This window comes from Diorhabda sublineata, chromosome 11 (assembly GCF_026230105.1).
Source record: "Diorhabda sublineata isolate icDioSubl1.1 chromosome 11, icDioSubl1.1, whole genome shotgun sequence".
Lineage (NCBI taxonomy): Eukaryota > Metazoa > Arthropoda > Insecta > Coleoptera > Chrysomelidae > Diorhabda > Diorhabda sublineata.
The window spans coordinates 15,494,907-15,500,906 of NC_079484.1; positions in this window are offsets into that span (position 1 = coordinate 15,494,907).

Genomic DNA, 6,000 nt, shown 5'->3' on the forward strand with positions numbered 1-6,000 from the left:
TTTGAGTTTTTATGCGTAATTTTTGAGTTTTTCTAGATAATGTTTAAGTTTTCTAGCTAATTTTTGGGTTTTTATGGCTTATGTTTCGGGTTTTTCTGGCTAATTTTTTGGTTTTATACCTATTTTTTGGGTTTTTATAGTTGTTATAGCTAGGAAAACTCTGAAAATTAGCTGTAAAACTCAAAAATTAGCTAAAAAACTCGAAAATCAGCTATAAAACCCAAAAATTAGTTGAAAAAACTAAACAATTAGCCATAAACAAAAACTAGCTAAAAAAACCCAAAAAATAGCTAAAAAACCCAAAAATCAGCTATAGAAACCCAAAAATTAGCTATAGAAACCCAAAAATTAGCCACAAAAACCCAAATTTTAGCCACAAAACCCAAAAATTAGCCAGAAAAGCTCGAAAATTAGCTAGAAAAACTCAAAATTCAGCCATAAAACCCAACAATTAGCTGGAAAAACTCGAGAATTAGGTAGAAAAACACGAAAATCAGCTAGAAAAACTCAAAAATTAGCTATAGAAACTCGTAAAGTACCTATGAATCCCAAAAATTAGCTAGAAAAACCAAAAAATTAGCCATCAAAACCCAAAAATCAGCCATAAAAACCCAAAAATTAGCCATAAAAACCCAAAAATTAGCTAGAAAACTCAAAAATCAGCTATAGAAACCCAAAAATTAGCTATAGAAACCCAAAAATTAGCCACAAAAACCCAAATATTAGCCACAAAACCCAAAAATTAGCCAGAAAAGCTCGAAAATTAGCTAGAAAAACTCAAAATTCAGCCATAAAACCCAACAATTAGCTGGAAAAACTCGAGAATTAGGTAGAAAAACTCGAAAATCAGCTAGAAAAACTCAAAAATTAGCTATAGAAACTCGTAAAGTACCTATGAATCCCAAAAATTAGCTAGAAAAACCAAAAAATTAGCCATAAAAACCCAAAAATCAGCCATAAAAACCCAAAAATTAGCCATAAAAACCCAAAAATTAGCTAGAAAACTCAAACATTAGCTAGAAAAACTCAAAAATTAGCTAGAAAAACTCAAAAATTAGCCATGAAAACCCAAAAATTGGCCATAAAATTCCAAAGATTAGCTATGAAACCCATAAATTTTTGGATTCTATAGAAATTTTTGGGTTTTTATAGCAAATTTTTGAGTTTTTCAAGCTAATGTTCAAGTTTTCTGAACAAAACTCAAAAATTGATAGAAAAACTCAAAAAATAGCTATAAAACCCAAAAATTTGCTAGAAAAACCCAAAAATTAGCCATAGAAACCCAAAAATTATCCATAAAAACCCAAAAATTAGCCATAAAAACCCAAAAATTAGCTAGAACACTTGAACATTAGCTAGAAAAACTCAAAAATTAGCCATAAAAAGCCACAAATTAGCCATAAAAACCAAGAAATTAGCCATAAAACCCAAAAATTGTTAGAAAAACCCAAAAATTAGCTATAAAAACTCAAACAAAAGCTATAAAAATTATGAATTAGCTATAAAAACCCAAAAATTAGCTATACAACCCAAAAATTAGCTAGAAAACCTAAAAATTAGCCATAAAAACCCAAAAATTAGCCATAAAACCCGAAAATTAGCTAGAGAAACTCATAAATTAGCTAGAGAAACTCAGAAATTAGCTAGAAAAACCTGGAAATTAGCTAAAAGAACTCGAAAATTAGCTATAAAGCTCAAAAATTAGTTGAAAAAACCCAACAATTAGCAATAAAAACCCAAAAATTAGCCATAAAACCCATAAATTAGCTGAAGAAACTCAAAAATTAGCTAGAAAAACTCAGAAATCAGCTGAAAAAGCTCAAAAATTAGAAATGAAGACTCAAAAATTAGCCATAAAAACCCAAAAATTAGCTATAAAACCCAAAAAACAGCTAGAAAACTGAATTATTAGCTAGAAAAACTCAAACATTAGATAGAAAAACTCAAAAATTAGTAATGAAAACCCAAAAATTAGCTATAAAATTCCAAAGATTAGCTATGAAACCCATAAATTTTTGGGTTTTATAGGTACTTTTTGGGTTTTTATAGCTAATTTTTGGGTTTTTATAGCAATTTTTGGGTTTTTATGGCTAATTCTTGAGTTTTTCTAATTAATGTCTAAGTTTTCTAGCTAATTTTTGGGTTTCCATGGCTTATTTTTTGGGTTTTTCTTTCTAAGTTTTGGGTTTTCTAGCTAATTTTTGAGTTTTTCTGGCTAATTTTTGGGTTTTTATGGCTAATTTTCGAGTTATTCTACCTAATTTTTGGGTTTACTAGCAATTTTTGGGTTTTAATAGCTAATGTTTGGGTTTTTCTAGCTAATTTTTGGGTTTTATAGCTATTCTTTGAGTTTTAATAGTTTTTATAGCTAGAAAAACTCTGAAAATTAGCTATAAAAAACTCAGAAATTAGCCTCAAAAACCCAACAGTCAGCTAGAAATACTCAGAAATTAGTCACAAAACCCAAAAATTGTTAGAAAAACCCAAAAATTAGTTATAAAAACTCAAAAAGTAGCTATAAAACTCATAAATTAGCTATATAAACCCAAAAATTAGCATTACAACCCAAAAATTATCTAGAAAACCTCAAAAATTAGCTGGAGAAACTCATAAATTAGGTAGAGAAACTCAGAAATTAGCTAGAAAAACTAAAAAATTAGCTACAAAAACTCAGAAATTAGCTAGAAAAACTCAGAAATTAGCAATATAAACCAATAAATTGTTAGAAAAACCCAAAAATTAGCTTTAAGAACTCAAAAATTGGCTATAAAACCCAAAAATGAGCCAGAAAAACAAAAAATTAGCTAAAAAACCCAAAATTTAGCTAGAAAAACTCAAAAATTAGCCACAAATCTCAAAAATTGATATAAAAACTCAGAAATTAGCTATAAAAACTCAAAAATAGCGATAAAACATAAAAATTAGCTGAAAAAACTCAAAAATTAGCCATAGAAACTCAAAAATTAGCCATAGAAATTAGCCCAAAAATTAGCCATAAAACACGAAAACTAGCCAGAAAAACTCGCAAATCAGCTAAAAAACTCGGAAATTAGCCACAAAAACCCAACAATCAGCTAGAAAAACTCAAAAATGAGCTATAGAAACTCGTAAAATACCTATAAAATCCAAAAATTAGCTAGACAAACCCAAAAATCCGCCATAAAAACCCAAAAATTAGCTAGAAAACTCAAACATTACCTGGAAAACCTCAAAAATTAGCCATGAAAACCCAAAAATTAGCTATAAAATTCCAAAGATTAGCTAAGAAACCCATAAGTTTTTGGGTTTTATACCTATTTTTAGGTTTTCTAGCAATTTTTGTGTTTTTATACCTTGTTTTTTGGTTTTTTTTAGCAAATTTTTGGATTTTATGGCTAAATTCTGAGTTTTTCCAGCTGATTTATGAGTTTTGTGGCTAATTTTTGAGTTTTCCCAGCTAATTTTTGGGTTTTATAGCTATTTTTTGAGTTTTTAAAGTTTTTATAGCTAGAATAAACTCTGAAATTAGCTAGAAAAACTCAGAAATTAGTCACAAAACCCAGAAATTGTTAGAAAAATCCAAAAATTAGCTATAAAAACTCAAAAAATAGCTATAAAACTCAAAAATTAGCTAGAAAAACCCAAAAATTAGCTGGAAAAACTCAAAAATTAGCCATAAAAACTCAAAAATTAGCCACAAAAACCCAAAAATTAGCCATAAAAACACAAAAATTAGCTACAAAAACCCAAAAATTAGCCAGAACCTTGGAAATTAGCCATAAAAACTCAGAAATTAGCTCAAAAACCCAAAAATTAGCAAGAAACTCGAAAATTATTCATAAAAACTCAGAGATTAGCCGTAAACATCCAACAATTAGCTAGAAAAACTCAGAAATTAGCCATAAAAACCCAAAAATTAGCCATAAAACCCAAAAACTAGCCATAAGAACTCGAAAATTAGCCACAAAAACTCAGAAATTAGCCATAAAAACCCAAAAATTAGCTATAAAACCCTCGAATTAGCTGGAAAAACTTAAAAATTAGCCATAAAAACTCAAAAATTAGCTATCAAACCCACAAATCAGCTAGAAAAACTCAAAAATTAGCCAGAAAAACTCAAAAATTAGCTAGAAAACCCAAAAATTAGATAGAAAAACTCGACAATTGGCCATAAAAACTCAAAAATTAGCCACAAAAACCCAAAAATTGTTAGAAAATTCAAAAATCAGATAGAAAAATCCAAAAAATAAGCCATGAAAATCCAAAAATTAGATAGAAAAACTCAAAAAAAAGCTATAAAACATGTGTAACGTATTGTATTATTGTCTTGTTATATTTTTATGAATAAAACATAGTCTCACTTGTTGAGCACATTTTTATTAATCTACACTCATTAAGTTTTATGACAGGAAAGAAAGAAATGTTACATATGTCCCACTATTTATACTTCATACAATAAAGTCATTGTCAATATTCAATGGTACCAACTTATAACTATAAATTAATAGAGTACAATATATATATATATATATATATATATATATATATATATATATATATATATATATATATATATATATATATATATGGTTGCATATGCTTAATACCTATTTAGGTACAATAGGTACAATCATTAAATAAAGTAGGTATCATAAACACTAAAAATAATCATAATACATGAAGACATGTAGATTATGTTACATCCCCTCCTATAAGCTAAAAAAAATATATATACAAATTTTATAAACATAGATCTAACAATCATTAATAATCATTTAAAATAGTCAACCTAATTAAACTAATTGATATACAATAAAGCTATATTATACAAATTATTATAATTTTATGCACTCTACAAAAGTGAATTTTATCAATAATACCCAACACCATTTATTTACATTTTAATTGTTTTGAACTGAACTACGTAAAAAATAAGGTTCACGTACAAATTTATCAGAGTCTTCCTTTGGAGGAGGATCATTAACAAAAGATTCATCTTTTATAATTAAATGTTGCCTGTTACGCCTATAAAAATTTCCATACCCATCCTTAATGATATGTGACCTGGGATAAATCGTATCATCGACTATCGTCCCTTTTTCCCTCTGCCAAATTTTTTGAATGTTTATCATAATACTTTTTTTGTTTTTTTCGCATGATTTCAAACTTTTTCATTAATTTACTCTTAACAGCTAATGTAGGTTCAAGCAAGGAATCCACACAGGGTGAACTATCTTTTAAACGACGATTGAATATCATTTGTGCTGGTGATAGACCTATATCAGGAATTTGCTTATTTCTATACTTCAAAAGATAAAAATCTAAAGTGCCTCTTTCATAATTACATTTTTTTAGCATATTTTTGCAAATGCCAACGGCCTTCTCAGCTAAACCATTGCTTCTTGGATAATTTGGACTAGATGTTTTTAATGATATATTAATTTCGTTCAAAAAGTTTTTAAAATAAAATGAATTAAAAGGATTGTTATCAGAAATTATTGTTTCTGGAAATCCATGCACAGAAAAAATATTCTTCAATGCTTTCACTACCTCAACAGAATCCTTATTTTTTATGTCTTTTAATTCAATCCATCTCGAAAAATAGTCTATAACTCCAAAAAAAAATTTCCTTGAAACTCACAAATATCCATGGCAATTTCTTGCCAAGGTCTTTCTGGAATATTGTGCTGTAAAAGAGGCAATTTCGGATTGCTATTCCTGAATTTAAGGCAAACCTCACAATTTAAAATAAAATTGTTAATATCATTACTAATATTTGGCCAAAAAATACTTTCCCTAGCCCTTGCTCTACATTTATTTATGCCTAAGTGTCCTTCATGTAATTTAGACAACATTAAAATTCTAAGGTTTTTTGGGATGACAACTCTATCACCAAATAATATCAGATCATTTTCAATAGAAAGTTCGCTTCTTATTTGAAATAAATTTTCAAGCTCTGGAGATAAACTCTTATTATTTTTTGGCCAACCTTGTACAATAAATTTTTTTACTAATGCTAGA